At 43.7% G+C, this 13,487-nt stretch overlaps 1 protein-coding gene across 5 annotated transcripts in view; it reads right to left on the bottom strand.

Moving 5' to 3' along the window:
- Nucleotides 1-13,487, bottom strand: part of LOC111837709 (C-terminal-binding protein 1) — a 77,151-nt gene that overhangs the window by 38,587 nt on the left and 25,077 nt on the right. Inside the window, exon 1 of one of the 5 annotated variants that reach the window (XM_023800000.2) lies at nucleotides 6,739-7,001. The exons of 3 other annotated variants lie outside the window; for them this stretch is intronic. The gene's annotated coding sequence lies outside the window, so the exon portion shown is untranslated. Of the gene's footprint in view, nucleotides 1-6,738; nucleotides 7,002-13,487 lie in introns of those variants that run through there. One more of the 5 variants, XM_072718568.1, reaches the window with a different exon arrangement.

Here is a 13,487-nt window from a genome sequence, read left to right as displayed (position 1 = left end):
TAAACACACCGTAGCGTGAGGTTTATTTAAAAGCCACACCCCAGCCAGCAGTCGGGGGAGGAGCCAACTGGCGTCCGATCTCTCCCCCCCCCAGCAGCAGGGCTGTCTCAGAAGAAGCTCTCAGCCCCACAGCTATACCTGCCCGCCCTGTCTATCAGCTGAACAACAAACACCAGAGGTCTACAGTTTTCTTCCAGATGTACCCAGATCCCTTACAAACTAGGCACAGCAGATCCTTGTAATCCAGGAATGGAAATCTCGGGGATCAGGGGCATTGGAAACACTGGGCAGCCTCCCATCCAAATAATATTCCGAAAACAGCATTTTTATGAGCTGAGGTTATGCGACTCCCCGCTGGGCACCTCTGCCCTAAATAATGAAATATCACGTATCTGGAATGCATGCTCGACTGTATTCAGCGTAAGAGCCGATCCAATTGGGTAATTAATGGTCTAGGTGGAACCAGAAACCAGAATCTCCAGCAAGCCGGGCTGATTCACCGGCTCTTAAACACTCCCTCAAAGAGATCCCTTAATTATGTAGAAGTTATTCTTAAATCTGCTCACAATGCATTCTGTTAGGGACATATTAAATCAGGTTCTCTTAAATTTTTGAAGGTGTACATCAGGGAGAGTCAGCACTTAGTGTGCTAATGTTCTGTATTCAATGACTTTGCTGCCTCACCAGAGCGTCACGCTGCCTGGAATTCCATGTCATAAACATGTTGACTGAAACAGGTCCTTCAAAGCAAGGAAGATCTCAGAAACCTTAGTGGGCAAACCCCCAACATGAAATTAAGGCTCGGTCAACCCTATAGATCAGCTAAAAACAGTTTTTTTTGTCTTAATTTCAAAATGCTTGTATTAATCAACCTGTTGACCATTAGGTGAGCTTTGGCTTTACCTAGTGTAGAAATACTCCAATGTATAAACTACTAAAGTTAAAAAAAAAAAAAACAGCTACCTTAGTATCAGAAATTTTGCAACCAAAAATAATAGCAATGACAGTTGAGTGGATGTTTGTACAGGTAGCAACAATTTGAGGAATTCATCGCCGTGTGATTAGACTTGTCTGAAGAAGTATATTACAAGCAAAGACTAGCAGATATCGTAATGGTTAAATTGTGCTTGCTATTATAGCGGTAGCTTGTGCCTAACAAAAAAGGTACTTAAAGGTTCTTCAACAAACTATTCAATGGTAAAAAAAACAGGCCAATGTAAACACCGTATAAAGTGTCACTGCAGATAAGGAGTATTCACTAAGCAACTAGATAAAAACAAAATGAACCACAGAGTCGTGTCCTCCTCCACCAGACTGGCACAAACAGGACGAATGCCATGACAGGAGATAACGCCAGAACAGAAGGCTTCCAGAACCCCGGATGACATACCATGTTGTATCCTTGCTGAGTCCACTGCACACTGCGCACTGCGTCCAAACGCCCACCAAAGGCACCATTGGTACTTTGCAGTTTCTCATATATTCATTACTCACATATTGTATGGAGTTTGATCTCAGACTCGCTTTCAGAATTAGCCAAATTCACACATAAGTGCCCTAGGATTTCGGATTAGGCGGTGACTCTGTGCTGGATAAGCAGTGGTGGAAGATGGATTATATAAGCTTCTTAAAAAAAAAAAATGGGGGCACTTTTTCAATCAAATGCATCCATCCATACATGTATCCAGCTGAAGTTGAGTTATCCGTCTTTTTTATGACACTGTCCTTTTTAGTCTCAAAAAAATATTCAGTACAGACAGTCCCTTGGACACAAACAAGATCTGTTCCCTGAGTCAGTCTCTAGGTTGAATTTGTAGGTAAGTCAGAACAGGTACATATGATTCTTATTTAGCATCAGTTAGTCAAATGTTTGTCTTAGTTTACAGTATATATTTACTGCACTGCACTGCACTGCACTGTACCTCGAGCTGATGAACCACTGAAGCCACGCAATGCTTTCATGAGCGACACAAAGTAGTGTGTGCATTTCTTAATACAAACCATTATATTTAATTCGCATAATATAATAGGCTTTATGGCAGTCTGTTTCTAAGTACGAGTTGTCCATAAGTCGGACGGTCTTAATCTGGGGACTGCCTGTGTCTTTGAAGAACGTGAACATTAGTGAAGTTGCAGAGAGTCTGAACGCAGGGAGTCTGAACCAAGATGCCTTTCCAACTCTTCTGAACAAGCTGTTTGTAGTGGATGCTGGACACAGGAATCTCCATAGAAACCCGCATCACAATCGCGTCCCTATAATCATCTCCACACATCAGCCTTTTTAGTGAGGAAAGCTTGGGGGGCTCCTTAGAGAGCAGGGGTGAGACAGCAAGCAGCAGCCCTGGGGCTGGCTGGGGTTAAGGGCCTTGTTCATGGGCCCAGTGATAATATGATTAGTCTGCTAGCCAAGGGATCCAAACCAACAACCTTCTGGACACAAAGTAAAACCCGCTGAGGTATGAAACCCTTTGAGAGTCTAAGTGATCCGTACTTGTGGATATTTTCTGGAATCAAAGAAGGGTGTAAAAAACACAACAAGAATGTTGTTTTGGGGAAGAACTGTCATGACATTAATGGCTTAGTTGTATCTTGGGGCACGGGAGGGCCCTTTGCTAGCGGCCCTGGATTAAAAGGTTAATGAAGCTATACACTGTGGGACTAGTGCCGATTTCCATCTCTGGGCAGAACCAACCCAATTTCTCATTGCTAATCCAGACTGTGACACAGTTTGCATGCGAAGAGCAGGCCGCGCCCAATGCAATCACTGGGCGGCCCTCTCTCCCCTATAACCGCCTGCTAATTGGGGTCACAGGGGTCCTGAGCCTATCCCAGAATCAGGGCACCCCCTGGGTGGGATGCCAGTGTATCTCCGGAGGCACATGTCAGGTACACACAGAGTGAAGCGCCCCATGGCAATTCAGACTGAGGGTACTCTAATAGAATACAGAGTATTTTTTGAAGTATTTTGAAGTATTCCAAAATCAACTTGATTTTACTATATAAACGACAATCCCTTTTACCCTGCACTAGATATGTAGTTGGAAGGTGGCTGATTGTGTGTGGTGTCTCTGAATTGCTACTGCTTGTGACGCCTGTGATTCCTGGGATAGCTGACACACTGGACAACATAAGACTTACATGTCAGCTTGTGTCACATGACACCACAAAGGCGTCCCCTTGCCGGTTGCGCTTTCACTCTGGAACGGCCCGGCGGCGCTAGTGAAACACGCTGGTGCACCTCTCAGCTCACTGGAGCGGCAGCCCATCCATCCCATAAGGATCCAGGAGCGTCCATGGAGATCCTGGGTGAAAATCTATCCCCAAGACACGCCAGGAACCTGCAACTTCTAAGCTCTGCATAAATGACATGAAATGTCTTCTCACAAGATATCAGAGTTGACTTCTTGCACCTCTGGTCACTGAATAGTCGGAGTAGCTTCTTGCTTTGTTGGAAGCTGTTCTGTGGCTCTTGTTCCTATACTACACACGCTGGTAACTGTGCATTCAATGGAAACTCAGCCTAGTCACACTTATGCCTAGTTGACTCCTTGACAGCCGTATATTTGCGACGTGCCATTTGCCTCATTTGTAAGTCGCTTCAGACAAAAGCCAAATAAAGTAAATGTAATGCAAATGTCTTAGGAAAGGTGCCCTTTTGCAATGCGGCAGCTCTATAAAATGTGGTCTTGTGATGATCCTCCAAAGCCAACAGCGGCACTCTTCAGTATAGGATTCAGAGGGATCAGACACAGAACACTGATGATCAGTCGGCCCCTGACTCTTATTTTGACATGTATTGTCCAGCTACGGAGTCATTCGTTTTTGTGTAAAAGCTGATTGCAGGTTGTGATTTCAGAGTCACATGGTCCCTATGGAAGTAAATGCACATCTCTAATGCATAATACAGGCCGTATTAAAACCTGACACAATGAACAGTAGTATGTTGTGATTACTTTGAGCTGAAATCATTAAGAGAAAGAAAAATAAATAAAGACAAGGGAAAATATGCATGAGATAGTGAGACAGTAAGAAAGAGAGAAAGACTGAGTAGAGAGAGAGAGAGACAGACAGCGATGGACAGACAGAGACAATCATGATGATTAAACCTTTCTCCATAGTACCTCTTTTACATGCTGCTGCTCTCGGCCAGGAACTAAAATCCTCCATCCTTCTAACGAGGTGACATTTCAGTCTCCAACTGTCACGTCACCCCCTAATCTGCTAGAGACCATCATAACAAGCATGTCACCAAATAAAAACAGATCCCCCGCTCGTGCGTCCATAGGAAAGTCACTTCGATTTCAGCTCAAGCGTGCGATCCTGGTGATTCATTAATGCCCCAAGGCCTTGGAAAATCGCCAGGCTGGCCAACAGAAAACGTACCATGTGAGCTGCATTAAATCCATCAGTGTGACACAGGTTACAAGGGCAAATCTAACTTTCCATACAGACATACATAGTGGTCATAGCATTTAAACCATATCAGTCCATCACCTTCGTTAATAAATCAGATTTACATTCATAGGGGATTCATAAACATATTTTTGCACTTGCTATTGGCATCTTTGGGGAAATCCGGGCAGTTGTAGTATTACTCAGGCTTACTCTCGTTTTCCTTTCGTTCAGCGTCTCTCCCAACGTGAAAAGGTCACGGCACAGCCCTGGCAGCGGGGGAGCGCAGTACGGCGTAGGGCCTGCTACCAAATCTGCTGCTCCGACGGGACTCTACCATGGAAACAGTCTGTTCACTTCAATCCCGGCCAAGAAGTAAAAAACACACTGGAAGACAGTCCGAGCTCTGCAGGGGGGGGGATCTAGTAGAGTTCACTGTGGAGGACACTGGAGGAGGAGTCTATGTGCCTCCCCGCCCCCCCGCCCAACAGCAAAGGGCCCTCCTTCACGTCACATTATGGTCACAAGAAAGGAGATGGCACCCCCTACCCCCACCCATATCGCTGATACACCGCCCCCCCCCCCCCAACTGGCTCCACAGAAGCTGACAATTCTGCCCGTCACAACGACCGACACAATATGTGGGACCACCGTAAAAAAATATAAATGTATGATAATACATCTACCGTGGCGAGAGTAATATTTCTTAAATACAGCTGCGCACTGCAGGCAGAATTTATAGCTGAGGGCTAATGAAGTTCCCACAAGAGGTATGGAAGCTTCTGGGATGGAGCAAACTTGGAATGAATCAGGAGGCGCTTCTTACAACAATAAGAGGAAGAGCTCTTTTTCAGATACTATCAGCTATCTGCTGAAAATAACAAATGTGCTATTTTTCATCCGTTTTTGGATATTTTTATAAGCGGAATCTGCTATCTCGTCTATCTTTTCCATAGTAAGGCTGGATCCGCTGGAGATGGAAAACATTACTCTTTCCTGAAGCTTTTCAGGCGGCAGTAAATGACTCACTGAGTTTTTCACTTGCTGGAGGAGACCTTAAGCCCCCAGACCCCTACATGATCTGCAGATTAGCATGACGTTACTCACCAAATTAACATGCATCTTTGCATCCACACTGTGAAACAAAAATAAGTTCTATAGGAAATTACTCCTCACTGCTCAATGTAAATTGGCTACCGTCACCCAAAAGTAAACTGCTTTGCTCATGTCAAATAAAGTTTTTGGACTAAAGAAGAAGACGTTATACGTTAGATGTTATTTAGGATGGTTTTAAATGTACAATTTAAGGACATTACTAGGGTAAAGTCAGAGATGCTAAGTTGTTAATAATCATTGGCTCAGCCTCTATTGACATATTACTCAGGACGGACTTTGTGTTATGAGGCACGAATCAAATATGCTGTATCTCTCTGCACGCATTAGCTATGTACCTTAATTTTTACTCCCCACATCAGCAGAGAGATGCATTATGGGCCAGAACACAAGCCCTACAGAGATAGTATACCTCACAAGCATCTCCGATGTCTATGAAATGAGAGGCTTCTGCAACTGAATGGGATGTCAGGCGAAGATGCAGGTTTGCATCTAAACCAGCGTTCGGTCAGGACAAACAGCGCCAACTGAAGGGGGCAGGTAGCGAATTCCGGCAGAGGATCAAGCCACCGTAGGTGGAAGGGGAAGGGCCGGATCGAGTCTCAAACCACAGGGCCTCTCCTCTTCAGACTTCAATACCAGCATCAGAGTTTTTAAATTTAATAACAGCAACATAAGACACAGGAAGACCTTAAAATAGACAATAGATATTTTATAATGGATATCATATAGAGGACTTCAGAGGAGGAAATAAATTTAGCTCCTCTTTTCAAACTCTTCTATAGCCTTATCATAGCCCTTTCAGACCAAGCAACAGTCCAGCATCTACAGAATATTGGAGATGCTGAGCTTACATTCACTAGGTCACCATTATCTTGAGAATTACAGTGCAAGATGGTTTTGCTAACAGCGCTTAAGGACAGAGGATGACATATTCCTCTATTTCACCTTCGCTCTGGGCCACAAAGGGGTTATCTGTGTGCCTGGTCTTTGTCCGATCCAATAATCAAGGCGACATGAATGTGTGCTATTGTTCTGACCGTCTCTTTGCACAAAGAGCAAGAAGGAATTACAGGAGCTCTCAAAACTGTCACATGCGAAGGAGAGAGAGACCTCCGCTTGGGCTGCAGATGGCCTGCTTATCTGCTCTGTCCTCAGTCCACAAAGAAGCCTCTTAAAGCCAATAAATGTAGAGACATGGAAATAAAGAAAATGTTGTCATCAAACACTCACGCTACCAGTTCCTGGAGATTCTTGGCCAGCCACTCACGCTCCTTGCCGCTTTCAAAGGACCGCAAAAAACTGCTTTGTCAGGATAATAATCATTTTAGATTAACCCCGCGCAGAAGCATGAGCTCACTTTCAGGTTCAGTCACTTGCGGGAATAATTGTGACCCAACATTAATCCGACACAATCAAACATTCCAGACTAGTTGGTGATGTTTCCTTTTTGGGGCACTGGGTCAGCACCTGCTGAGTTGACAGATTGACTGAAACTCCACAAGGCGGAGAATCACAGGAGAAGTCAGCCCAGTAGCCTTTAAAACGACGCCGGCTATTTTAGGGTGTTTTCACACTCGTAGAGGGTTTTAGAAATGAAAACAGGACCTAATTATGCCCCAAGGTCTCTTCTTTATCCACTGTCCTGAAATATCATTGCCTATTTGGTGAAAAGGGCATGTCCTTTTCGGGGTTTAAAAAGGCAAAGTGGCCAGACTGTACGGCTGCTCTCTTATGTCAGTCCTTATTTATACCACCAGCACTGACACCTGAGGAAGCAGTATGACATCGGTGATTAAAGCCAGAGCCTGACAAGATGCCGCTTCTCTCCTAGACATTAATAAATACACAGCTGCACCTATCATTTGAGCTGTGTGAGCCTGACGCATCTCCTTCTACTGACAGGTGGAGAAGGGCTGAAAAAAAGATGGCTACTCACACTCGGTGATGCATTGACAGTTGTACAACCAGAGACAAATGAAACTGTGAGGTTTGAGGCAGATACAGGGTTGAACAGGCCACTCAGTTCATATACCCAATAGCAGACCTTCAATTGCAGAAGCAAAGAGCCTCCTGATTGGTTGGCGGACCAGACGATCTAGTTACACTTATTCTGTTACTCATCAAAGCACACACGGCACTCTAATGTGTAATTCTGACATCATCACTGCATTGATGTTTTAATAAAAGTTGTCAGTATGTTCCAGATTAAACCCTTTAATATCAATTAGCTCTACTTATAGCAAAGCAATTCAGACAATTTTCAGAAAGGTACAACAAATCATCACCATCTTCTTCATGTCTCGCGATGGCAGACATGGAGTCAATGTTTTTACAGCTACAGGACAGCTTTTGTCTCCAGTGCACACAAATTCTGAGATGTGCAGACTGGAATTATCATGACATTGTCTTATTTACTTAAAGGGTAACTCTATTGTCAATGACGGCAAACATTTTAAAGGCATTTGTAATGAATTATAATTCATCATGAAGCGTTCAGAAGAGATTAGCTTTTTGTTTGTTCGTTTGCTTGCTAGTTTGTTTGTTTTGCACCAACATTAATGGTAGTATAACATCTCAAAATTCATTTAATCTCATCAAGGTTCATGAACTCTTGGCACTATACCAGTTATATCTATAATCAGACACACGTACTTTAGGTTTTCTGTCCCATATGAGTGTCATATTTCTGTGTCTGCATTAGCATTTGGCTTTCCTCTCTCATTAGACCCGCCCCCGGTCTACCTGAATCATTGCCATTGGCCGATTATGACAGGCTGCTCCGTCCATCACAACTAGCTGAAGCAGAGTGAAAGGTTCTTGCTAACAGAGAGTCACTGACACTGACTGACATCATTTCCTAACCAGTGTGTTCTTTCAGCATGTAACCAATCAGTTCCGAGTATCTTGTTATAAAGGATGTACTCACACTCGGTGATCTGTACTGTGCCCGAGCACGTTTGACCCCCAGAGTCCCATTCGTTTGACAAGTGTGATCACTGTGTACCGTGCCTGGGCATCACACACCAAACCTCGGCAAGCGAGCCCAGGCATGTATACCGTGCTTGAGGACAGAACACAGATATGATGTCAGCGATGCAACTAGTGCATGCATGTACACATGTACACTACACATGAACCGAACCTGGACCGAGCGGATGGGGTGGACTATACAGATGGGGTAGAGACAAATATTTAACAAACAAAACCTTGGTCTACGGCAGAGGTGCAGCGTTTGCTTGAAATTTGGACTGACGAGAGTATCCAAGAACAACTGGATATAACAAAAACTCTGAGATATTTGGTACAATATCTTACACATGGAGCACTAATAAATGAAAATTGCTGTGCTGCATACTCACTAAATCTATGAGGGCCATATGTCACCGTGCCCAAAATGACCCCAAATAAACCATAAAATAAGTACATTAATCATGACCGCCATTGTGCCCTGACGGAGCTTTCCTTCAGATGTTTTCTTCAACACAAAAAGTCACATGATGATGAAAGCATGCTGGGACCCAGAATGTTAAAACACAAGTATGAGCGCAGACCAGCGGAGGAGGGCAACCGGGCCTAGTATGAGTAGGCCCTAAGTGTTTAATTACCAAGCATTTAAATTAATGTGTTTATTCTTTGGTTTGTAGACGGCCTGCACATATACACACAAAAGGTACAACTGCAGGCATGAAAGAGCAGACGTGAATGACACAGAAGCACACCCACATAGAGATAATCCCAAACAGCACAAACACACAGCACCTACCACAATCTTATGCAATCTCATGCAACCCACTTAATGGGCTGCAACCGACTCCGTGCCCAAGTCTCACAAAATGACTAAACCAATTCCATGGAACTGTCAGTTCATACACAGCAAAAATTTTACAATTTCTTCTGCTTTCTTTTCTACCAAAACAGTCACTGTTTCCTGAAAAAAGTGCACCTTTTTGGTAAGGTATGCAGCCACCCCACATTATTCCGGCTCATTTCAGGCCCTGTGCGTCCGGTAAATCTGACTCACGCCTCACACGCACACACGCGCAGTAAAACATCTGAATTCTCCACATCTGTTTTGGGTTTTTTTTCCCCCCTACCAGTTATCATCTTTCGTGACAACAGATTCTTCGAGTCTAATTTATTCACGATGAATATGGAAGATTTTAACAGTTGGCTTGTCGGCCGTAACCAAGCAGCATGATGTCGATTCATGACTCACGAGCTCGAGCTATGACATGACTGATGTACCGTGATGACATCATTATTCATATCACACGACCGGACGGCCATTCTAAGCCTGATTACTCACATCACCTTTCTCCTGGGCCTGCCGATGTCATGATTGCGTTTCACACTGATGGGGAGAGGTGAGTTTTTTTGCGTTATTTAACTGTTATACTGAAATATGACACAGCAGGTAAGGTTACAGGTTTGTGTGTGACAGCTGCAGTTTACAACAACGCGGTTCTGTGGGAAGACAGGTGTGCGGTTTAGCTCCCCCACACAGTTTAGGTCCCTTGGAGGAAACACCGCGAAACCATCCCAAAACTTTCCAGACTCAGAGGATTCCGGAACAGCTTCTCTCTCCACTATGGAACATCATGCCTCTATCCGAGTAAAACTTTTGCACTATAAACATGTGCCCTTGGAGATTCATATATCATAAGTGAACACCAAAGAAAGAACTCAGAAAATGTGCAGCTTACACTGCACAGGGATGCTCGCTTGGGGATGCACTGCACAGGCAGCCTTGTTTGCCATGCAGTGTCCACCCCCATTCACACTAAGAGCTGATTTAACCACGCTGATTCTCATTCAGAATCTGTGTTCTGTAAAATGCAATCAGAGGAGACCTATGTGGAGAGGAACTAAAGCAACATCCAGAGACAATGAGCAGCTTTGGGGTGAAAACGTACCCCACCAAGACTCCATCTCGTCTCAGGGAGGCTCGTGGCTCAGTGGGTTAGGATCCAATGCTTGTGATCAGGAGATTGCTGGTTCAGATTCCATGGACATTCCTGCTTTCTCAGTTGCATGTCACTTTGGAAGTAAGTTTCCATAAATGTGTGTACTTCAACATTTCCAGCATTACTTTGGTATCTTACATCTTTATCTCCCCTTCATTTGGTCAATAGTCCAGGCTGCATAAATCTCTCTCGGTCATACTCAACTCAAACCAGGCTGCAATACTACCTCACCTAATGTTTTGCATCTTGAAGTAAATTCCCGAGGTGGATAGCTCCAGTCCAGAATGTAAAAATCCAAACCAAGGTTTTGTTTCAGTACTCTGTGGATCATTATACTCAACTGGTTGGTGGTTGATGGATTTTTACTGTCTGGACCTGAACTATCCACCACTGGTGATTGCTCAGCATGGTTTCAGTGCTTCCTCACCAGTAGAAAGGGGAGCAGAAAATGATGAGCAGATGGGACCCAGAAGAACTTCAGCAGGAGAAAGCATGGCTTTGAATCAGTAAGCGGAAAGCAAAGAAGGCCTCAGTGCTACAGGAAGCACTACATTAGCACACTGTCACTACGCTGCCAGGCAGCACTGGGCACAAGGCTGGGCGACAATCTGGACTGGGTGCCAGTCTGGGGCAGGGCCCACACGCAGTCATAGTCTATGGGAAACCTGGAGACAACAATTAGCCTGACTGCATGCAGAAGGAACCCAGCGCACCACAAGAAAACCTGCAAAAGACATGGAGGGCAGAGTGTGAGGCGACAAACAGGCCACTCAGTGGCTGCCCTCTGATGATGATGATGATGATGATGATGATGATGATGATAATATCACCAGAGAATATACCATCTCCAGAAGAGTCATACAAACATGCCTCAGGTGATTTCTGGGTCATACACTGATTTGTCCAACACTAATAGTACTAAAAGCATCACTCTGCTGTGCAACTTCATATTTAACTTCTCCTGCTGGTGAGAAAGACCATGAAAATCAAGCTGATTCGATGACTTGTATCAGTGATATGTTTTCAGTTCAGGTTCTCTATTTTGAATGCATTGCTTCTGATGTCTTGCATTTGGAAGGTGTTTGTGAAGAATAATGCTTCCCACATTAAAGTTTCCATGGGTTTAATGCAAGAAAAGTATGCATGTATAATTCTTTAACGCCTTCTTTTATGAGCTGACATGATTTCTATGCTGCAGTTTCAAGAATTATAAGGCATACATAAATTTGGGTAAGTGGGCAGTGAATTACTATTTAGACATTTATGAGAACTTACTTTGTAAAAAGATTTAATTAGAGCTTCTGCTGACTAATCAGGATCTCTAACTGTTATCTAGTTAATTACCAGAAAACTTTCACTCTTAGACCAGCTCATCAACATTTCAGTTTATCCACAATCTTAGTTTTAACACCATCTTCTAGGAAAAATTGAAGCACCAATTCCAGGAACAACATTTTAAAATGAGGGAAAAAAAATAGTACCCACAAACATTTCTCTGAATCAAGGAGACAATATTTTCACTGGCAACAGTAACATCTGGCATCATCGGTGAAATATTGTGAAAATCGACTGTGGCCCGTCTTATGCATGCAGGCTGTCTGTTCTGGCCAGATCTCAGCAGAACTGGACACATCAAACAAAACAAGGAAACAGCCCTGTCACCAGATGCCTGCCTAAGCAAACTATGCCAGGGCTCCCCAATTCCGGTCCTGAAGAGTCAGTCTGCTACACAGTTTGCAGATTTCCCTGCTCAGACGCACCTTATTCAGCTCGCCAGCTAATTACCAGGTTTAGTATGTATGTCTGAGCAGGGAAATCTGCAAACTGTGTAGCAGACTGGCCCTCCAGGACCGGAACTGGGGAGCCCTGTACTTTGCTCTGATTTGCTCAGACCAGCCTCTCAGATGGCAGGTGGGTGTGTAAGTTGAAGTTGTTGTCATCATGATCAGCAGGTTATGTTTGCTTCATATGCAAAGCATGACCTTATATCAGTGTCACAGCAATGAGATGTGACTCAACTTGACCATAATTTCAGCTGTCATCTCTGCATTTTCTTATAATTCCACAAACTCCACACATTTTGATCACAATACTAAAAGTTAGAGTAAGGCACACAGCAGCCACTTTTATGCACAGATTCACGTCACATGAGAGTTACGCCTCATAATTAAAGGTGTTAAGAAGGATCAGGGTGTTAAAGTCATAACGTTACAGGAAAAATATGTTTTTCTTACGCCACTGAAACTCTTAATACACTGTCAGAGCATGCAGAACAAAGAATGTAAACGTCTCCTGAAAAGGGTTTTAGGAAAGAAAAACTTTGCAATAGGAGGCATCCATCCATCCATCATATTCATTCCTTCATTCATTCATTCATCAGAACATATTCAAAGCATTTTCCAGGAAGGCACTTGATGAGATCATGAAGCTGTCTACCAGCATCAAAGTCAATTCAATTTAAGCATTTGATCTAATAAAGAGAAAAATGTCAGAAGCATTCCTCCCACCTTGGAGAAGAAACTGTATACGATTTAAATATCATCAAACATCTATTGGCACAGCGTGACAAGACACTTCCTGCCCCTGATTAATGACGAGGCAAAGGGGGGCGGGTTGCTCCATAAACCCAAACATTACGTATTCTTTGATGTAAAATGCAGATGCCTAGTGTCACGCACTGTGAGAAAGAATAACACTGCAAGAGAAAGATGGACAGACTGAAAGTTTATCTCCTGCCTGAAAACTGCAAACGCTCTATAAATTTTAATGTGTTGAAACTGAATACCTGTGATGTAAAGACTACTAACTTACTGAGCAAGAAAAGAATTTACTCATAGCGTTGTCGCGTTCAATACTGGTGTCCCCAGTCTACCTCCAGCTTGCCTTCACTGTTTGTGTGGGTGTTTCGTTGAGTCATACCACACTTTCAGCTAGCTACACTAACGTTTCTGTACTTCCGTCAGAAATATGTTGGCAATACCAGTAAATGCTATATAAACATGCGTCCAACGTACT

This window comes from Paramormyrops kingsleyae, chromosome 12 (genome assembly GCF_048594095.1).
Source record: "Paramormyrops kingsleyae isolate MSU_618 chromosome 12, PKINGS_0.4, whole genome shotgun sequence".
Classification (NCBI taxonomy): domain Eukaryota; kingdom Metazoa; phylum Chordata; class Actinopteri; order Osteoglossiformes; family Mormyridae; genus Paramormyrops; species Paramormyrops kingsleyae.
This window is presented reverse-complemented; position numbering and strand designations above follow the sequence as displayed.